Raw genomic sequence first — 22,438 nt, 5'->3', positions numbered from 1 at the left:
CACAGGGCAAAAGACATCCAACACCCTAATTCCAATTTCTTTTAGACTCATTTACAAAACAAATTATTTACAGGGAAAAAAGGTACTAAATGCCAACCACAACCATAGATGTATCCTCTAAAAAAAGCAATTTAAATAATATCAAACATTCAAAACACAGAGTCATGAAGATAAGCTCAAGGAAAAGGACTGATAGGTATGGACATGCGAGGAAATGGACAAAGGAACTGAGGACAATGTAGGATAGGAAAACTGAACGTAGGCCGCATGTGGTGTTGCCCGCCTTTAATTCCAGCACTGGGGAGGCAGAGGCAGGTGGATCACTGTGAGTTTGAGGCCCCCCTGGTCTACAAGCAATACAAAAAAAAAAAAAAAAGAAAGAAAGAAAGAAAGAAAAAGAAAAACTGAATGGAAATAAGTAGAGACACATACAGAAAAACTGAGATGAAACAAGAAATAAAAAAACACAATCAATCTAATGGACTTTGGTCAAGAGTTATAGGGGCTTATGAATACAAACCTATATGCCACCATACTTTCCCATGTGGCTTTGTTATTTATGAAGAACTACAACTCCCAACATTCCAGGTAGCTAATCTCCATTTAATTTGATGTTAGCTATAGGCTTGCTGCAGAGTCCCTTTATTATGTTTAGGTATGTGTTGGAGGTGGGTCTGGTGTATTTTGATGCTAATTACTGCTTGCCAGCTTTTATCTTGCTTAAGAGCCTAACCTGTTTGACCAATAAAAAGCAAATGGGATGAGCATGGCTAAGGTTCCTGGGCTTTGGGAGACAGAGAAAATTTTGGGAGAAGAGACTTTGGGAGAGGACAGGTGGAAGAAGACTGCACCATGGTTTGGGTGGAAGATAAGCATATGGCCAGCATGGATGAAGATTTGGTCCAGATGATGAAAATTAGCAAGTATTTGGGATTATGGGTGGGAGGTAGCTTGATAGAAATTATTAGAAGCAGATGGCATAAGAAGTAGTTTAGAGATTTAATATCTGTCCTGCCCAAGGTTAACTAAGGCTATTTTAAAATATAACAGTTATCTGTGTCTTGACTGATTGCAAGCAGATTAGAAAATACTGCCATAATGATAATAATAGGCCTAATAATAACAACAGTATTAGGCTATACTGGTAAATTAACCACAACAGTATGTCCTTTGTATCCCTAATCTCTCCAAGACTTTTATCATGAATTGGTGTTGGACTTTGTCAAAGACTTGGTAGGTGGCAAATGAGATGATCCTGTGTGTTTTTCTTTCTTCTGTCAGTTTATTTATATGGTGGGTTACATTTACTGATTTTTGTATGTTGAGCCACCCCTGCATCTCTTGGATGAAGCCTACTTGAACATCTTATGTGATCTTTTTGATCTGTTCTTTGATTGAATTTGTAAATATTTTATTGAGTAATTTTTGATCTATGTCCATGATGGAAATTGGTCAGCAATGCTCTTTCTTTGTTGAGTATTTATGTGCTTTGGGTATCAAGGTAACTGTGGCTTCATAAAATGAATTGTGTAATAATCCTTCTGTTTCTATTTTGTAGAATAGGTTGAGCAGTTTTGGTGTTGTCGTCTTTGAAAGTCTGCTTGATTTCTGCATTAAAACCATCCATCCCTGTTTTGTTGTTGTTGTTGAGAGTCCTGTAATAAATTTTTCTGTTTCACTATGGGTTATAGTCCTACTTAAGTTGTTTATCTGATCTTCACTTAACTTTGTTAAGAGTTGCCTATCAATTAAATTATTCATTTCTTTTAGATTTTCCAATTTGTTGGCATACAGGTTTTTAAAGTGCATCTTTAACTATTCTCAGGATTTCCTCATTGTCTGCTTGTATGCCAGTTTTGTTTCCGATTTTTAAATTTTGCATATTCTTCTGTGTTTTAGTTAGTTTGGATAAGGGTTAGTCTATTTTGGTTTTTTGCAGTGAATCAACTCTGTTTCATTGATTCTTTATTGTTTTTGTTTGTTTGTTTGTTTGTTTTTTGGTCCAATGGAGTTTAGTTTATTCATACTGACTCCTGAACGGAAGCTACACTTCGAGGCTGGGAGTTTCTTGCTGGGGCAGTGGGTGCTTGTGTTTGCCATGCCACAGGCTCACACTTCATAGAGCAACACAGGGGAAGTGCATGTTGATTTCCAGCAGGGGGAATCCAGCCTCACGATGCCATGAGGAATCAGATTCTTAAATATCTGCCTCGGCTTCACTCGCTTCTGTCCGTTCTTGGTGACAATTGTCTCCTCATAGAACTCTTGAGCCAGATCCCCATCTTCATAATAGAACATGGAGCCGCGGTACGTGAATACGAAGGGAGGCTAGGGCTTGACACTGCACCAAAGATCGCTCAGCTCCCACCGCCTTAGGGCTAAGGGCCAGAGTCTAGGAGCTTTGGAGCTGCTGCCTCCCATGTCGGCCCCGCGACCGCTTGGCTCTCACAGTGTAGTGGTTTCGACCATGCCCTGCCCTAGCCTCGACTCGCAGATGTCACTGCTGCTGCCCGATTCTTTGTTATCTTCTCTTTGTTATCTATTTACTTGATTTTGAGTGTTATGAGTTCCTTTAGCTTTTGTTAGTCTGTGAACTCTCTGTGGAGGAACATTTTTAATTGTCTCAGGATCCTAAAGGTTTGCCTCTCATTTCTTGGCAAGCCTGTGTTTTCCAGTTGTAATCATCAATGTTTGGGTTTTTGTTACTTAAGTGATTGCTATGGTTAACACATTGATTTGGAAGTTTTCAAACTTTCTCATAATTAATGTCTGTGTCCTAATTAGCTTCAGCTCTCAACATTTCAGACCCCACAGTCATGTGAGGGAGCCTCATTTGAGGGCATGCTCTCATCAGAATGTCTGGTTGCTATGTCTGTGAGAGATTGTGTGACTGACGACTGATTTGAGAAGGCTCTTCCACTGAGGCAATATCCCTAAGCAAATGGGCCTCGGGCAGCCGAACGTGACACGGTGACCCTGCAAGAGAGCAAGTCAGGAAACAATGTTTGTCCATGGTGTTTGCCTTGACTTTCTATCTTGGCTTTCTATCCTGAGCTCCCAAAATGATGGACTGTGACCTGACAGAACCATCCCAAACTTCCACTTACTACCTGAGATGCTTTTGATTAGAGGATAGAGCAAGTTAAAACAAAAAATATGCTACACAAAAAGTGATTTTGTTGGGAAATTCTCTTTGTGAGGAATGTGGAAAATATCAGAAATTGAGCTTAATCTTGTAGGACCAGGAAGGTAGAGTGTTTTGAGTAGTGCAGACAGAGGAAGTTAAGGTCATAGAGATTCAGCCGACCCTGGGAAAAATTTAGCTAGAGGACACTTGTGTGATATTTCCCAAAATGTTTCTTATTATGATCATGCCCTGAGACAGAATTAAAAATCAGTGGGCTGATCCTTAGATGGAATAGTGAATCCTTTGAATGGTTAATAAATGTGACTCACTCAGGACTACATTTAAAAAAAGCAAAATATGGGCCAGAAGTAAATACAAAATCTGCTGGTTTGTAGAGAAAAACAGCACTAGGCAGTTTCAGATGGCAGTCAGATGCTGAAACAGGCAGGATTTTTCAAGGAGAAAAGAAAGAGGGCCCTTGATCTGGATTGGAGGGTAATACTTCCTTCTCCTGCTAAGCCTTAAATTAATGGAAAGTGTATGCAAAGTGAGTCCTAGTTGCAGGAAGTAACTTCATATAAAACCTGCTTTTACTGTGGTCCAAGCGTGGCAGGGTCCATCCCAACTTAGAAGCCAATCTTGACAGGATCACTTTATAGTGCTGGTTCTGGAAACAATAAAGATGCAAAATTCAAAGATTCTTCCTCTGTGGTTTCAGTTCAGCAATGTCCCAGCTATTTGTGTTTGGCAGCCTCATAGTCCCAGTGAGGAGACTGTGAGAGTTCATCGCATCAAAGCTGTGAGGGTGAAGCCTAAGTTGCATTTTGAGACCACAAACAAGATGTTGAGACACCCAAGCCTTTGCGAAATCTGCATGGAGAGATGCAGATAGGGAGTGGAAGTAGCCAAACTGAGGGATGTATGAGGAGGTACAGGAACAGGGGCATCTAAGCCTTTTGACTTGAAGATCCATGTGTGGGAGACAGAGCTGCAGGATTCGGTGTTTGCCCTGCAGAGTTTCTTGCCTTGGTCTAATCTCCCCTCACTGTGTACACATTCCTATTTACTGGAATGAGAAGGACTATTCTGTGCCATTGTGTGTTGCAAAGATAGAACTTGTTTAATGATTTTGTAAGATGTATCAATCAAGAGATTTTCATAATCATCAGAAGCGACTTTGGATATTTGAACAGTATAGAGGCTGTTGCTTTTGGCATTTGAACAGTGTACAGACTGTTGCTTTGGGCATTTGAACAGTGAACATGCTGTTTCAGATTAGTAGACTAAATTATTTGCATCACAGGATGACTATAAGCTTATAGTGACCAGGGTAAGAATGCAGTTGTTGGAATCAAAAAGCTCCTAGAATAGAGGCTGTCTTTGAATACTTTTCTGGCCTTTGTGGCTTTCTTTGGGGAGCTTATGGATGCTTTTGTAGGAGGAGCCTTTCTTAATTCTGTTGGTGTATCGTGTACAGTTTACTGTTATTCATTCAAATGCTGATTTCTCTACCCCACTATCTAGTTTGCATTGTGGTGTTTATTTCAAGTATCTCTGGTGTCAAGTTTGTGTTTATATGTCACCATTTGCTCTCTTTATTGCAAATAAAGTCAACTAGCCAGTGATGAGCAATAACAGAGACTAGCTAGGGTGGGACATCCTGGTTCAGTGAGGGGAGGAGAAAGATCAGGAAGGAAAGGAAGGATGCCTGGGGAGAGCATCCTTCCTGGGGAAATCAGTTGGACCATGGAGATGAGTAAAAAGCAATTATAATGTGGGAAATCTGAATGGCAGGAAGCTATACTAGCTTGTAGGCTTAGTATTATGCTCTCTGCTAATTAAACAGATCCTCCTCTCTCTGTGTGGTGTTTTGGTTAAGGAATAAGCACTGATTATATTAAAAGTATAAATACTAATAGCCGTTCAACAAGATTCCTTATTAGGGATGAATTTTGGTTGTCTGTAGACTCAATCCATTTCATGTTCTTTGTGTCTACTTTGTTGTGGTTGAAACTGATCAGTCAATTTCCTTCTCATGCTGTCATGCCTGCATCAGTATAGACTCTATCACTAAATCACATAAGATACAGTAGAAGCAATTGCTACCCAATGCTAAGCTAATTTGCTAGTCGGGTGTTTTTATATTGTTAAATTTGTTGTTTTTGTTTCTGTTTTTGAAAACAAAGTTTCTCTGTATAGTCCTAGCTGCCCTGAAAGTAAATATGTAGACCAGACAGGTGTCAAATTTAGAGATCCACCTGACTCTGGCTCCAGAGTGCTGGGATTAGATGTGGGCCAACATTTCTGGCTGCTTTTTAAATTTTTATTTTGTTTTAAGATTTATTATTTATTATTATGTATACAGTGCTCTTCCTTCGTGTACATATGCAGGCCAGAAGAGAGCATCAGATCACATTATAGATGATTGTGAGCCACCATGTGGTTGCTGGGAATTGAACTCAGGACCTCTGGAAGAGCAGTCAGTGCTCTTAACCTCTAAGCCATCTCTCTAGATCACTGGTTTTTTTTTGTTGTTGTTGTTGTTGTTGTTGTTTTTTAAAATAAAGTTAGCGGAAGTTCTTGGAATGTAGGTTTTTGTACGAGGAAGCATATGCTGTTGTGCTGATCTTCATCCACATCTTGAATTTTGAAATTTGGCAGAGAGTGTATTCTGTTTTTTAGCATGGCATGTATTCATGATATTAATACAACCTGAGCTTTCTGAGTCATTGGATTGCAGGTGTGTGACATTTTTCCTACATGTGTTTGTTCTGAATTTTTTGAATGAATATGAGTATTTTCCCTGTATGCATGAACATGTATATCACGTGTGCCTCCTCTTTACTGCCATCAGAACTCCTGAACTTGGTATAATGAATATTTGTGAGACCTATGTAAATAATGACAATTGACCTCAATTATTTTATTCACTTTTCTTTTTCTTATTTTATTTATTTTTATTTTTGGTTTTTCAAGACAGTATTTCTTTGTGTAGTCTTGGCTGTCATGGACTCTCTTTGTAGACTGTGCTGGGCTCGAACTCATATTGATCTGCCTACCTCTGTCTCCCAAGTGCTGGGATTAAAGGCATGCACCACCAATGCCCAGCTTTCCTCAATTATTTTCAATACCAGCAAGAGCTTTTAACTGGTGAGCCATCTCTCCTGCCTAATTTGTTTATTTATTTTGTTATTTATATTTATTATATTTATGTTGCTATTATTTCCTTCTGTTCATTTATAAATGTTTAAACATGCATTCCCTATCAGTAAAATCTTACTATTGTTACAGTGTAAACTGGAGTACCTCAGGTTTATGGAAGATGAATCTCAAACAGGAGTGAATGTATAATTCTTTGTAGGAACTTCAGTAAAGACCTCTGAGTTCTTTTTTTTAATATTTATTTTTATTTTATGTGGATTAGTATTTAGCCTGCATGTATGTCTGTGTGAGGGTCTCAGGTCTTGGAGTTACAGAGAGTTGTGACCTGCCATGTGGTTGCTGGGAAATGAACCCGTCCTCTGGAAGAGCAGACAGTATACTTAACCACTGAGCCATCTCTCCAGCCCCGACCTCTGAGTTCTTTCTGCTTTTTGTTTGTTTGTTTGATTGGTTTTTTTTCCCCCAAGGGAGTCAGGATCTTAATATGTACTTCTTGTTGTCCTGGAAGTCATGGCATAGAACAGGCTGGCACCTGCCTCTGCCTCCTGAGTGCAGGGATTAAAGGCGTGGGCACGTACACCCAGCTTGCCCATCATTTCTGTAGTTAGTAATTGTTCCTTCAATTTCTCTGATGTGTGATCCGTGTGCTTCTCTCTCTATGTCTGCTAATTGGCATTTCTCCTGCAAGGCTATTTCCTGTTAAAAGGGCACAGAAATGACAAATGCCAAGAGCTATGCAGGATTGGCAAAAGCAAGCCTATGAGCCTCTGGAGGCAGCCCATTCATTTTTCACAGCTGTATCCCTGGTTTAGGAAAAGCCTAAGTGATTTTGCCTCAAAACTGCTTCCTCTTGCTATACTGTCTTTCCATGCTTCTCTCTTGTGCCAGGTATAATGCACTATGTAGATTTCCTGCATAATCTTATGAAGGTGATTATATAGTTCTTGATAGTGATTTCTTAATTGATTCAAGTAACTTCTAGCCCTCCTACAAATTAGCAAAAAAAACTGCTAGGAGTTCTGCAAATCACATGAGTTACACCAGAAAGAAAAACAAGATTGAAACACATTAATGATCAAGGGAATGCATTCATTCTAGGTTTAGTCCAGGCTGAGTTCTAGGTGTTTACCACAATAAGAAAGACCATATGAACATAAAAACAAAGAATAAACGGTTTTCTAAAGAAGCCAAGACAGACACCTATTTCTTGATAACAACCTTGACACCAAAAACTCTTGTTTGAAACACATATGACATAAGAAAAAGATAAAACTTCTGCTTGGAACTCAGTGAGCTTATAGATAAAACTACTATTTAAACTTAAATGAGCAAAAAATGTCTAGTTGTAGTTCTAATGAAATAACTTAAAATCAATAGTCCTACTGTAATTCCCCTTCTGTGTAATGATTGTATAGGGTGGTTAAAACTCTAGGACAAGAATAAAAGAGAGAGGGGCTTGCTAGAGCCTGTCCTACCCATTAACTATGTGTCTGTGTATATATGTTCACATGTAAATAGATATGTGTATGTATGTTTAAATGTCTACATGTTGGTGTGTGTGTGTGTGTGTATGTGTGTGTGTGTGTGTGTATGTGTGTGTGTGTGTAAAGTTGGGAACTCCCTTGTATGTATGAACGTGTACCTGTCTGCATGTCTCATTGCTTACATGAGCTGATATAGTGGAAGAGCCACAGCCAGGGCCAGGTTCCCCTGAGCGCGGCCTGGATTTGCTGTATTCTTTGCAAAAGAGAGGCTGGTAAAGTCAACTCCATCACCACAGGAAAGCTTTTGGAAATCTGCTGGTCAAAGCCCACGTTTATTTTACTTGTATTAATGTATGTGTAAAGTTTTTTTCCTCTTTTTTTTCCCTCTCTTTGTCTAGCTGGCCACAAGAAAACCAGCCCAGAACTACTCATTGGCTTTTTTCAGGTCTCTACTTTCCATCAAGCCACTGCTGAATTCCCAAGTCAGCCACTAAGCTTAAAAGCAGACTAAGGTTTTTCTTTTACAATCTCCTGTTGTTTACAGCAGGAAACTGTCACAGCCACCTGCTGTTAAACAATAGACTCCTTAGCTAAGGAGTGGCTTTAGCAGCAGCAGAAGAGCCAGAAAAACCAAATAACTTAATTGATAAAGCATCAGATGGTTCTTTTGAATTCACCAACACTGTGTCCTGTGCAAATACTAACATGTGTGTCACGGCTGGCCCTTGATGGAGATGAACCTCATTATTCATTTTCCTTCTAAAATGACTTGGTGGTTACAGTAGAACTTTTGTGTCTGGAAATGAGTGGAGGAAGCACCAGGGTTATATGACTATGTTGTCAATGGCGCAGACATGTACAGTGATGTCAGTGTCCTGCTTTCTGTGTACACATGTACAGCATACTTTAGGATGCAGTGACCTATGATGATGTGCATGTGAACTTCACTCAGGAAGAATGGGCTTTGCTGGATCCTTCCCAGAAGAGTCTCTACAAAGATGTGATGCTGGAGCCCTACAGGAACCAAGCTGCTGTAGATAGGACTGTATTATCTCTTGCTTTTTAAAGTCAGGGGACAAATGTTTCTCTGTTACTGATGTTCTTCTGCAATTTCAATTGAGAATGAGGAATAATGAGGTGAATAAATCAGGCATGGTTCTTAGAGACTCTGGATATAATAACTTCAATTTTCCTAATTTCCAATAATATAGAATATATTTCTGGTACTATATTTTAAGTTACAATTTGGGAGACCATAATATTGAAGAACGTTGTCAAGTTCTAGAAGACATGGAGGGTAATTTTCATGTGCAAGCTGATACATGTCTTGCAGAAGAAATTTGAATGTGTCCTGCAAGTTTTAAAGAAAATCAACAGTGTTAAACAACGAAAAAACCGACCCCCCTCTTTGCCCTGTCTCTGTGGGTCAGGGGGACCCAGGGGAGGGTGGCAGGTTGCAGCGACCCCCGCCACCCCCCACCACCACCCCCCCCCCCGTGAACCAGCAGTGGGAGGGATTTGAGCCCCGGAAATGGTGGGAGCCCTGGATCTTTCCCTGGACGGCTAGACAGTTGAAGCTGGGAAGGGGCCAGTTAAGGGTGGGGGGGCTTTGGGGAGAGGGCCTGGCTCCGGCGCTCAGGACATCCACGCGCTGTTGTCCCGCCCTCCGATGGAGGGAGGGGCCAAGCGCCCTCAGGAGGCGTGGACCTAGGCATTCCGAGCGTTTCCCGCCCTGTGCCGCCACTGGCCGCTAGGAGATGGCTCCCGGGACATGTGAGAGTCTTCGGTGGTATTGACACCCCCAGTGTCGTCGGGCATCCAGGGCCCTGGGGCTGGAGCTCACCAACGCGGAACCTGCTGCCACCGCTGCGAGGCCTGTGTGCGAACTGAGTGCAGGGACTGCCATTTCTGAGGAGACATGAGGAAGCCGGGGGCGTCGGCGGAGCAGGCGCATGAAGCAGTTCTGTCTGCTTCGGCAGACTGCGCTGCGCCCATGCTCCCACACACAGCTGTGTGTGTGTGCGAACTGAGTGCAGGGACTGCCATTTCTGAGGAGACATTAAGAAGCTGGGGGTGTCGGCGGGGCGGGCACGTGAAGCAGTCCTGCTTGCTTTGGCAGTGCGCTGCGCCCGTGCTCCCACACACAGCTGCATGCGTGTGCGAACTGAGTGCAGGGACTGCCATTTCTGAGGAGACATTAAGAAGCTGGGGGTGTCGGCGGGGCGGGCACGTGAAGCAGTCCTGCTTGCTTTGGCAGTGCGCTGCGCCCATGCTCCCACACACAGCTGTGTGTGTGTGCGCGAACTGAGTGCAGGGACTGCCATTTCTGAGGAGACCTGAAGAAGCAGGGGGAGTTGGTGGGGCGGGCACATGAAGCGGTCTTGCCTGCTTCGGCAGAGCGCTGCACCTGTGCTTCCACACACAGCTGTGTGCCTTCTGTGTGGGGAAGCTGGGAAGGAGGAAGGTGGATGGAGAGGAAGAGAAGTTTGGTTTGAGCCTCATGGAGTGTACAGTCTGCAGTGAGATCGTCCACCCTGGCTGCCTGAAGATGGGAAAGGCTCAGGGTGCTGTCAATTCAGAGATCCTCAACTGCTGTGAGTGCCCCCGAGGTACCCAGGATGTACAAGGATGTAGGTGAGGGTCCAGGGTGGCATAGAGTTGACAGTGGTGAGGGGGTGGATGGAAGCTGACAGAGGAGCCACCACCTCCACCTCTGCCCAGAAGAAAGGGATCCTTACCTGCGAGACCTCCCCCTGACCATGTGTCTGGGCCCCCAAACGGAAGGAGTTTGAGGCAGGGAATGAGACCCCCACCCCAAGGAAAAAGGTGAAAGGAGGCCAAGAGAGGCACTTGAAGAAGGTGGGTGAAGATGCCTGCCTCCTCCGAGGAGCAGACCCAGGCAGCCCTGGCCTTCTGCCCCCAGGGTTCTGAATCCCAGCCAGGCATTGTCATCCTGCCACCCTAGGCTCCCTCCTGAGAACTGGGAGAAACTCAAGCCACCTATGGCTTCTGCTGAGGGCCCAGCAGTGCCATTCCCATCACCACAGAGGGAGAAACGTGAGCGTTTCAAGCATATGTGCCAGCTGCTGGAGCGGGTGCCTGATACCTCTTCTTCCTCCTAGGACTCAGACACAGACTCAGACTCCTAGGGCACATCGCTTAGTGAAGACATAGCTCTTGGGGAGGCCTGGAATGTCCTTCAGCCAGCCTGGGGCAGCTCTGGCGAGAAGGAAAACCATGGGATAGCGGTGGGCTAAATGCCCTGGCAGTGGGGAACCACTGTTCTATTGGCCTCTGGGCCCTGCCCCATCACCATAGCCTCCACAGTTATGTGCCCCCCTTGAAGCCGTGAGCCTGACAATCTGCCTTTCTTTGCCTGCTGCCTCGAGCTGCATGGCTCCATGTCTTCCAGCACCTTGGACTCCAAGAGTTATGTGTCTGCGTGCGAGTCTGCAGGACTTTGAGCTGCTGGTGCTACAACAAGCGTCTGTGGCCTTGGATGAACCAAAGCCGGATGAAGTTGCTGACCCCACCCATGCTTTAATGGCGTGGTTTGCTGCCAGCCATGTGCTCTGGACCTCAGCTGGACAGGTCTTTCCACAAAAAGCAGCTCATGTGGCTTCTGAACCGACTGCAAGGCTTGTAGGAGTTGGTGCTTTCTGGGTGGTCCTGGCACTCCATCTCTGCCCTGTGCTCAACCCCACTGCCTGCACCGTGCCTCTTGGACCTCCACTGGATTAAGGATGTTAAAGACTCCCAGTTCCTGGACTTCTTGCCCTCATTTTACCCCCTAACGTGAGGCCAGGTTATTTTCTTCATGACTTGACACTCCTAAGTTTAATATCTTGGAATTTCTGCCCAGGGACTTGAGCCAGCCTTCCCCTTTCCCAGCTACACTGATATCTTTGGGGATCTTTGCTTCCCATATCTGCCTTCCACCTGCTTCGTTGTCCATCCCCTTGGGGGCGTGGGTCAAGAGGTACAGGGGAGGTGCTGAGCCAAAGGGATGGTGGGGTGGTGAAGGTGCAAGTCTTTAGTAGAGAAGAGTGAGGGGGCAGGATCCTGGGAGCCACGGGGCTGTGGGAGGTGATGGATGGGTGCAGAGAGGGCAGAGAGCAGACCAACAGGGTTCAGGGAACAAAGACCAGTTGGGTGGGATGGGGGTCCAAAAAGGGGAAACCAGAGGAGCATTTGGGGATCTAGGAGTCAGATAGGGGGCCCTACAAACCAGGAAATGCCAGGACTGGGGCCCGGGAGAGGAGCAGATGTGGGGCTCGTTCCCTCTCTGTGGGGTTGCTCCTCTCCCTTCCCCCTGTTCAGATTTCAGTTCTTTCCCTGACCCTGACTCCTTGAACGTCACTGAAAATGGCAGCTATTACAAGGAGTGGGGGCTGCGAGTCAACCTGCTGTTCAGCTTGTGGCCCAGGGGAGTGGTGAGGGGTAGCCCAGACCCCTGCCTGGCTCCCTACACAATACTTGAACATTCATCTGTACTGAACCCAGGGGAATCTGGGACCTGTGGGACTGTGATGTGAGGGGACCAGCTTGACCTAACCTGGGCTAGTGGGCACCCCGTTTGGACTGTCCCACCCCCCAGATCTCTTGCATTACTGTCTCTAACAGCTCCACCACTCCGACCTGGTGGGGGATGTCAGCTTAAAGATGAACAAGATGGGACTCCTCCAGCTTGGCTCATCCCATTCTTTCATTGCCATGGAAACTTGTGTCCCATTTGCCCAGGGAACTGCCACTCCTGGTTGCCATGGAAATAGCAGGCAATGGACCCTTCAGGAAATCAGCGCTAAGACTGGAAACAGTCCCTCTTAGTTGCTGTGGGAACTTAGTTAACAGACTCTTGGCACCTCCTCTCTCCCCTTTCCCCACTCCTTTCCTTCTTCCAGTGTGAGTGTGGGGTTTCAAGAGCCTGAGGGAGGAGTTGGGTCCAGGTCCCACTCAATTTAGGCCAGAGGGAACTGGATTGTACCACATGAGGGGAGGGGAGGGGAATCTATTCACATATCTCAGGTTACAGGAAGGTGCATGGGTTGGGGGTGGGTGCTGGGCAGACCAAAGGCAGAGGGGAGGGGTGGGCCTGAGGTTGGAGAAAGGCTTGACCTTGGGGGCTCTTGAGGGAGGGAAGAAAGCACCCCGTCAAGGGGCAAGTGTGGGACCCAGCTGCTCTGAACCCCTAAACCCCCAAGTCTGTACAATACGGTTTGCTATAAAACTCAGAATATTCAAAAAACAAACAAACAAACCAAACCAAACAAAAAACCCAAAACCAAAAAACAAATGAACAAAAACACATGAAAAAAACCAAAACCCCACTGCTTTAAGTTCAGTGATGATTATTACATTCTCACAAAACCACGCACCTCAATGATAGGAATCTGGTTTGTGTTTTTCTTTTTTCTCCTCAGTTTATTTATTTATTATTTATACAGTGCTCTGCCTGCATGTACGTCTGCACACCAGAAGACGGCACCAGATCACATTATAGATGGCTGTGAGCCACCATGTGTTTTCTGGGAATTGAACTCAGGACCTCTGGAAGAGCAGTCAGTGCTCTTAACCTCTGAGCCATCTCTCCAGCCTTGATTTGTGTTCTTAAGACATTCATCTAAGAATTGAAACAAGGAAACAATGACTTAACAGATGTCACTATTTGAATCGTAGCCCGATTAGAGCTGTGCTGTAGATCTGCCAGTCGGCTTAGTTTTATACCACTTAGATATTGCAAAAGGAATACACATTGAATATGTGATAGGTATGTGTCCAAAACCTTCTATAAGCAAAAAGTCCACAGCATTGCCTAGTGTTACATATAGACTTGTAGTAATGTTGCTAAGATCAGTGAGAATGCAGTTTATGATAATGAAGAATGTTGTGGAGAAACCCTAATCTCATACCATGTCTGTGAGGAACAAGAATCAAACTGAATACAATGTGGAAACCTTTCATTTTTTATTCTTAATGGGTGTATCCTATGTCACAATGGATACAAGCCATGTGAGCATAGGGATATTGAAAGAAGCAACATACCTCTCTCCAGAACAATGAGGAGATATGTAGGAGTTCCCACTTTGATTAGACTTTATGAACGTGATACAAGTTTACAATTAATTGGTTTTCCACCATCATTGTGAACCTCCACAAATTCACACTGCAGAAAATCTCTATGAGTACTAAGAATATGAAAATTCTGTTTGTCCTGGTTCACTTTTCCAATGTGTTATGACTCACACTATAGAAACATTTGTGAATGCCATTAGTGTGGTAAAGCTGAGTTCTTCTAGTTCTCTTCAAATATATGAAAAACATCATATATAAAAATGATGCTATAAATGTGAGCCATGTACTAAATGCTCTCACTACCATAGGTATCTTCACAGACTCAACACATGAAGAAAGGGAACACCATGAACGTAAACAAAGTGATAAAACCTTAAGATCTGGTTCCTCTTTACCATTAGACCAAACTGTAAAATTAGTTCACAGAGGAAAATTAATTCAGTGTAATGAATGTGGGAAAGCTTTTACATGCTCTAATTATCTTTGCAGGCATGAAAGAAGTCACATGGGAGAGGAACACTCAATATGGTAAAGCCTTCACACATCAGAGCCATCCTCAAAGGTATGAAATAATTCACTGTGGAGAAATACTCTAAAGGTATTTAATATGGTGAAACCTTTGCACATCACAGTAGTTTCCAATATCACAAAAGAACACATACTGGGGAGAACCCCTATGAATTTAATGAGTATAGTAAAGCCTTCACATGTCCCAGTCATCTTCGAAGGCATGAAAAAGTTCATACTGGATAGAAACCCTGTGAGTGTATTTAATAAGGTGAAGCCTCAGCACATTTCTGCTGAAGGCCAGCTTGAACACTACAGGGTAAATTGAGGCAGGACATAGTATTGGTGACTGATCACTCAGCAGACTTTTCTCTGATGGAATCTGGCTTGATTTACTGGAGCCAGTTCTCCCTTTGGCCAGCAGCTGGGGTCAAGTATTGCTTGTCACTAGCAAAGAAGAAAAATAAAAAAGGAGGGAATATTCACACACACACACACACACACACACACACACACACACACACACACACACACACACACACGGTAGATGAAGCAAGGCACGTTCCAACAACTTTATTTTTTCTTATAGCTTACATATCTCAACAAACAACTTCCAAGCATTATAAAGTAATTACATTCTATTTTTCTTTTAGTGAATGGCCATGTAAAAACAGTATATAACCCAATATTTGTACACGAAAAACTTTTTTACATTGCAGGTGAAGAAAACAAATTATTCCCAAGAGCCTACATATAATCCCAACTAAGCAGCATGTTATAGATCAACAAAGTGAAAGCAAACAAGATAATTTTTTAGCCAGTTGCTGATTTTCACTGACAGACTGCAATTTGTGATTACAAAGAAAGGTTCAATTATCTTAAAAATTAATCTTTTTAATTTTTATTTAAATGTGCATTGCTGTTTTGACTGCATATATGTCTGCGTGAGGGTGTCAGATCTTGGAGTTACAGACAGTTGTGAGCTGCCATGTGGGTGCTGGGAATTGAACCAGGGTCCTCTGGAAGAGCAACTAGTGCTCTTATCCCCTGAGCTATGCGGTAGAACTGCCAATCATACCAATAATGAAACTATATATGAAACTAGTCATACACATATTTAAATGTGTAACAGAACACATTGAAGAAAAACCTTAAAATCCAACCAATGTCACAAACCCTTTTCACAACACAGTAACTTGCAAATACATAAAAGAACACATACTTCAGAGAAAATATATGCAATGTGGCAAAGACTTGGTATGTGGCAGCAGTTTTAGTCATCATGAGAAAAAAATCATACTTCAGAGAGACCTCTAAATGTAGTCAGTGTGGTAAAGTTTTTGCACTTTGTTTTTTTACAGAAGAGTAAAACCTTTAGTGTGTAATCAACCAGTGAAAGCCCCTGCATGTCACAGTAGTCTTTGAGGATCTGAAAGAACTCATACACAAGGGATTCTAGGACTATAAAGGATTTGGTAAAATCTTTAGCCAACACACATTTAGTTACACGAGATTGTTTACTGAGAAGAAACATGACAAGTGTCAAAATCTATTCAAACATTATGATGTCCCTCTTTATTTTGACTTGCAAAGTATTCTAAAAAATATTAATTCAAATAGTTATGTATCCCTTTTAGATTTCACAATTCTCTTCAATTATAGGTATAAAACTTTATGGATGTGTTTAATTACATTTTCTTTTGCTGTGATAAATTAATGTCTAAGGCAAGCTATACAATTTTAATTTGGTTTAAGATGGCAAAAGGCATCTCCATGAAAGTGGCAATGCCACAAGTGTCACACTTGGAAGCTACAGCAGGAAGCTCAGAGCTCACATTCTCAACCTGCAGCATGTGAAGCACAGAGTAAATCTGGACATTCTTTTTTTTTTTTTTTTCAATCTTATTTATGTACACAATGTTTTGTCTGCATGTGCACCTGCATGCCAGAAGAGGGCACTAGATCTCATTACAGATAGTTGTGAGCCACCATGTGGCTGGGAATTGAACTCAAGACCTTTGGAAGAGCAGGCAGTAAATGCTCTTAACCTCTGAGCCATCTCTCTAGCCCTGGATATAAACTTTCTTTCTTTCTTTCTTTCTTTCTTTCTTTCTCTTTTTTTTAAAAACAGAATTAATCCACTTTATTTTTCTTGTAAAAACCCTTATGTGGCCTTAAACTCACGGCGATCTGCCTGCCTCTGCCTCCCGAGGGCTGGGATGAAAGGCGTGCACCACCACGCCATGCCTGGCTTTGTTTTTGGTTTTGTTTTCCTTTGCCTTTAATCCCAGCACTTGGGAGACAAAGGCGAGAGAATCACTTGCACTTGCAAGTCCAGGACAGGCAAGGCTACATGAGAAACCTTGTCTGGAAACAAACAAGCAAGCAAGCAAGCAAGCAAGCAAGCAAGCAAGCAAGCAAAAAACTACAATTTCTTTAACCCAAGAAAAGTTCTAGTTCCAAACTAGGTCAGTATACACAGCGATTTTTAAGACAGACAGGAATACATAGAGAGACTCTGTCTCCAAAATAATTTAAACACTGTGTAAGTAGATAAGTAAGTAAGTAAGTAAATACATCGATGATAGATAGATAGATAGATAGATAGATAGATAGATAGATAGATAGATAGATAGGATTAAAGGCGTGTGCCACCATGCCTGGCTAAATATTTAATTCTTTACTCAACTATTTAAAAAGGATAAACTAGCCCTTTATTTAGTGTATTCTCCGTACTATACTAATACATAAATACATAGATGTTAGATACATACATACACACATAGATAGATAGATAGATAGATAGATAGATAGATAGATAGATAATAGACACAGAGACAGACAAATGGAGACCAATCCTCATAGTTCCCTCATTTGATCACAGCAGAATCAGGCAGGCTGGTCTAGGTAGTGCCAGCTACCTTCTAATGTTTATTAGTCATCAGTCAGTACTGAATCTATTTATTAGCAATGCAGCAGTGACAAACAAACAAACAAATAAATAAATGCATGAGCATAACTCATGTGTGATAAAACAGGGGCTACACAAGCACGAAAGAAAGAAAGAAAGAAAGAAAGAAAGAAAGAAAGAAAGAAAGAAAGAAAGAAAGAATTAAGTATCTTAGCAACAGATATCAATAGGGATTTATAGATGTCAGATGGGAGACAGAGAGAGAGGCAGATACGCTGTGAATAGTGAAGTGGTTAAGGACACTGACTGCTCCTCCTGAGTTCAATGCCTAGCAACAATATGAATGGTGGCTCACAACCATCTGTAATATCTATAATGTGATCTGATGCCTTCTTCTGGCCTGCCGGTGTATGTACATGCAGGCAGAGCACTGTATACATAATAGTCAATAAATCTTCAAAAAGAAAAAACATAACCAAAAAACAAAAACAGACACAATACAGGCTACATAAAGAGAATAACACCATCTGTTAAAATAAAACACAGCAAAACCCAGCTGGGCATGGTGGTGGCACACACCTTTAATTCCAGCACTCACTGCTGAGGCAGGGGCAGGCAGATCACTGTGAGTTTGAGGCCAAACTGATCAACAAAGTGATTCCAGTACTACTACTCCTCAGAGAAATCCTGTCTGAGGAGGGGAAGGGGGAGGGGGAACCAAAATCCAAATGAGCATTTCCCTGTGACACCTGAAAACGGCTGACTTTCCACACCAGCCACGGAGGCCTCTTCACCTCCAAGGAGAAACTAAGGTTTCACTGGAAAGTAGTTAAGAGATAAGGAGTTCAGTCAAAGGCTGAGGGAGGGGTGATGACCTTGATCTAACTTCAGGTTCTTTTTCACTCAACCCAGCCAGACAGCAAGAGAAAACATTGAATTCAAGCAACCCGTCTGTGGCGGCCCACGGCTCTCATCCCGGCACTTGGGGGCCAGAGGCTGGTGGGTCGCTCCGAATCGGAGGCGAGCCTGGCATACACAGAGAGGGTTCTGAGAAAGCCACGGCATATTAGGTATGGCCCCTGCGTGCCTGCACCAAATCTGACTCTAAACGTGAAGCCCTTCACGGCACAGAAAAGACAAACCAAAGCAAAATGGCAGACTGGTCTGCAGAGCAAGCTGCGCGACAGCCAGGGCTGTTGCATCGAAACGCTACCCCTGAAAACAAGCAAACACCTACACACAAACACAAAATTGCAGCCCTTGGGAGGTGAGGGCAAGTGAGCCTCTGAGTCTGTGTCCAGTTTGGTCTACCGAGTGTCTTCCAGGACAGCCACGACTACACAGAGGGACCCTTGACTTTACAGAAAACAAAACAGAAATCCAACACTTAGCCGGGCTTGGTGGCGCCCGCCCGCCATTCATCCCAGAGCTTGGAAGGCAGAGGCGGGCAGATCAGTGTGAGTTCGAGGCTAGCCTGGCCCACAAAGTAAGTCCAGGACAGCCAAGGCTACACAGAGAAACCCTGTCTTAACTTCCGTCGGAAGAAGAGGAGGAGGAGGAGGAGGAGGAGGAGGAGGAGGAGGAGGAGGAGGAGGAGGAGGACAAGAAGAAGAAGAAGAAGAAGAAGAAGAAGAAGAAGAAGAAGAAGAAGAAGAAGAAGAAGAAGAAGAAGAAGAAGAAGAAGCACCTTGTTGGGGAGCTTGGTTGTTACCAACCAGCTGAAAAACCTCCTTGAAAAAATTCCAAGAGGAGATATAAATGTGAGCCAAAATCAGGAGGGTCGTGTGGGGGGGGGGCATCTTTGGAGACGTGGGGTCCTTTGGCTGTTCATTGCTCCTCCTGGAAACGTTCCTACAGAGAACCGCTCAAGGGCTCCAGGTGCCAGCAGAAGAAATCCTGCTGACAGCACTGGGATAGTCGTTCCTGGGAACTAATAAACAGAAGGTTTCATTCATTCATTCAATCTCTGTTTCATCTCGTCTGGGTTAGTCTGGTGGTTCATACTAAAAATATAATTGTTAATAAAATTTAGCTGAGCCAGGCATGGTGGCTCACACCGGTTTCAAAAAACAAAAACGAAAAAGAAAAAAGAAATAAAAATAAAAATTGAGCCCTCTCTCTCTCTCTCTCTCTCTCTCTCTCTCTCTCTCTCTCTCTCTCTCTCTCTCTCCCCCTTCCCCCCACTCTGTACACACACACACACACACACACACACACACACACACACACACACACTTGGATGAAACATGAAAAGCTCCAATGAATGCAGTTACAAAGACAGAATGAATTGTTTTGTGTTAATTATTTTTAAAGGTGTGTGTGTAATCCTAAAAGAATCACGAATTTAACCAACCATTTCTAGTTTAAATCTCCAAAGTGCCCATCTACTCATTAACAATTTTTATCAAATCACGTCAAGGAAGCTGAGGGAAAAAAATAGCAGCAGTAAGAAATCAATCCCCAGCTGGGCGTGGTGGCGCACGCCTTTCATCCCAGCGCTCGGGAGGCAGAGGCAGGCGGATCGCTGTGAGTTCGAGGCCAGCCTAGTCTACAAAGTGAGTCCAGGATGGCCAAGGCTACACAGAGAAACCCTGTCTCTAAAAAGCCAAAAATTAAAAAAAAAAATAAAAAGAAATCAATCCCCTAGAAGTCCAGCTTCCATGACAGAATCATGTCAGCTAGTGGTAGTCAAGGCACTGCTTTTGCTTGTAAGCCTCAAAAAGTCTGTAGCTCGGCTGTTAAGAGTGTACCTCTTCCTAAACCTCAAACTTGCTAAGCCAAATTCTTTGTAAGGGCAGTCGTCATTGCTAACAATCTACATCTCTAAGTTCTTTTGTTTGTTTGTTTGGTTTGGTTTTTCGAGACAGGTTTTCTCTTTGTATCCTTGGCTGTCCCGGGCTTGCTTTGTAGGCGATCCGCCTGCCTCTGCCTCCCGAGTCCTGGGGTTAAAGGCGTGTGCCCCCATGCCCGGCTACATCTCTGAGTTTTATTCCTTTGTTTATTTGTTTGTTCCTTTTTTTTTTTTTTTTTTTTTTTGGTTTTTTGGTTTTTTATCTTGGTTTTCCGACACAAGGCTTCTCTGTGTATCCTTTGCTCTCCTGGACCTGCTTTAGAAACAAGCGTGTGCCACCACGCCGGAATCTCTAAATTCTTTCCAAGGGCGGTGGTCAAATCATGAATGTGCTCTAGCAGCAACACCTGAAAAAGATCAAGCACTCACTATTTCTTGTTGTACGTGCCAACGCTACTGCCCCCTTCGAGTTTTCGTACAAGTCATAGATCAAGAGGGGGTGTGAAGACCACAAGGGCAACGAGCAGAGCAAGGAATGCTGCAAAACAGCAGAAATAAACTCCTCAGGACAGGCATCCCTCCAGGCTCTGCAGATCAGAGACACACCCTTTGTTGCTGTGCTAGCTAGTGGGGTGGGGCTGCAGGGGCCTCAACCAAGAGACAATTCTCCTCTTCTCCCCCTCCCCCACCCCCGCCCGCCCCGCACAGGGTTTCTCTGTGTAAAATCCTTGGCAGACCTCAAATTCACAGAGAGCCCACCTCCCCACCCCCCCGCCAATAAAAACCTATTCACCCACCTGCCTCTGCCTCCCAGAGTGCTGGGATTATAGGCATGCGCAGCTGTAGTAAGGGACAATTCTTTTTTTTTTTTTTGAGAGACGGTCTCTCTGTGTAGCCTTGGCTGATTTTTTTTTTTTCCCTTTGTTTGATTGTTTGTTTTAATTGTGAGCCGAGTGATCTCACAGATAAAAGTTTTCCAAAGTAGGGAAATTCAGGGCAGTATTGGCAGAGTCAAGCAGAAGTCTGAGGCCAACCTGGTCTACAAAGTGGGGTTGGGGTGGGCGATTCAATTACAGTTTGAAAGGACGATATTGCAATAAAGAATTGGCCGGGCAGTGGTGGCGCACGCCTTTCAGCCCAGCACTCGGGAGGCAGAGGCAGGCGGATCGCTGTGAGTTCGAGGCCAGCCTGGTCTACAAAGTGAGTCCAGGGCAGCCAAGGCTACACAGAAGAGACCCTGTCTCAAAAAAAAAAAAAAAAAAAAAAAAAAAAAAAAAAAATCCAAAATCCAAAAATAAAACAACCAACCAAACAAACAAATAAATAAATAAATAAATGGGAAAAAAATGGAACCAAAAGCCAGGAAAAGGAAAGTATTTTCTCCGTACGTAAGCAATTCTAAGTTGTTTCTTTTCTTTTTCTTTCTTTCTTTCTTTTTTTTTTTTTTTTTTTTTTTTTTTTGGAGACAGGGTCTCTTCTGTGTAGCCTTGGCTGCCCTGGACTCGCTTTGTAGACCAGGCTGGCCTCGAACTCACAGCGATCCGCCTGCCTCTGCCTCCCGAGTGCTGGGCTGAAAGGCGTGCGCCACCACTGCCCGGCCAATTCTAAGTTGTTATACCATTCCTTCTGCGTACTTTGGGTTTAACTTTGTGTTCCTAAGGAAAGTGTCCGTATTCAAAGAATAGCCAAATGGCTCTTATGTGTGGTGCCTGATTTTCAAACTTTTCAAAAAGGAGGGCCTGCCTGCCTGCCTGCCTGCCTGCCTGCCTGCCTTGAATTCCCAGCACTCCGGAGGTAGAGGCAGACAGATCACTGTGAGTTCGAGCCCGGCCAGCCAGCCAGCCAGCCAGCCAGCCAGCCAGCCAGCCAGCCTGCCTGCCTGCCTGTCTGCCTGTCTGCCTGTCTGTCTGTCTCAAACCAAACCAAAGGAAACCAAGTAGCAGGGCCTGCCATGCATCTGGGCCATAGGAGGACAATGAAGTCTCACTAGGTTGTATATAGACCATAATGAGTTTGGGGATAGGAAACTATGATCGGAAGGCATGGTAGGAAATAAAAATTCAATTAAATTGAGAGCCCTGCCCCTCCGCCAACCTAATCGAACAAACAGTCAGTCAGTCTTGAAACCCTCAGGTAGCGAGTGTCTAGGCCAACTGTACGCTTTCATCCATCAGGAGTGTGCTTGGTTAAAAGAAACTGAAAGAAGAAAAAGAAAAACAAAGATGGGCGGGGGCTGGAGAGAGACGGCTCAGTGGTTAAGAGCACTGTCTGCTCAATTCCCAGCTCCCACCTGTCTGTCTTTAACTCCAGGTCTAAGGTTATCTGACACTTTCATGCCTGCCTTGTTCTCAGAAGTCGGAAGCAATTCTGGAGGTGCATCACAG

The 22,438-nt window shown here is 43.7% G+C and overlaps 1 long non-coding RNA gene and 1 pseudogene across 2 annotated transcripts in view; one reads left to right on the top strand and one right to left on the bottom strand.

Moving 5' to 3' along the window:
• Positions 1 to 2,181: 2,181 nt before the first annotated feature.
• On the top strand, positions 2,182 to 11,572 carry LOC311606494 (F-box/LRR-repeat protein 19-like; annotated as a pseudogene). Its single transcript has 3 exons — positions 2,182 to 2,307; positions 9,554 to 9,708; positions 10,122 to 11,572. The product of its transcript is annotated as an F-box/LRR-repeat protein 19-like (transcript).
• A 9,338-nt stretch (positions 11,573 to 20,910) lies between these two features.
• The window catches only part of LOC311606664, a 1,722-nt gene continuing 194 nt past the window's right edge, over positions 20,911 to 22,438 (bottom strand). The window contains exons 1-2 of the long non-coding RNA XR_014782393.1: positions 21,996 to 22,438; positions 20,911 to 21,925 (exon numbers count right to left, since the gene is read on the bottom strand). The exon at positions 21,996 to 22,438 is cut by the window's right edge and continues 194 nt beyond it. This is a non-coding gene — a long non-coding RNA (uncharacterized lncRNA). The remainder of the gene's footprint in view (positions 21,926 to 21,995) is intronic.

This window comes from Acomys minous (genome assembly GCF_964271855.1).
Source record: "Acomys minous genome assembly, chromosome: 10".
Lineage (NCBI taxonomy): Eukaryota > Metazoa > Chordata > Mammalia > Rodentia > Muridae > Acomys > Acomys minous.
The sequence above is the reverse complement of the archived record's forward strand: the minus strand, read 5'-3'. Positions and strand labels throughout refer to the sequence as shown.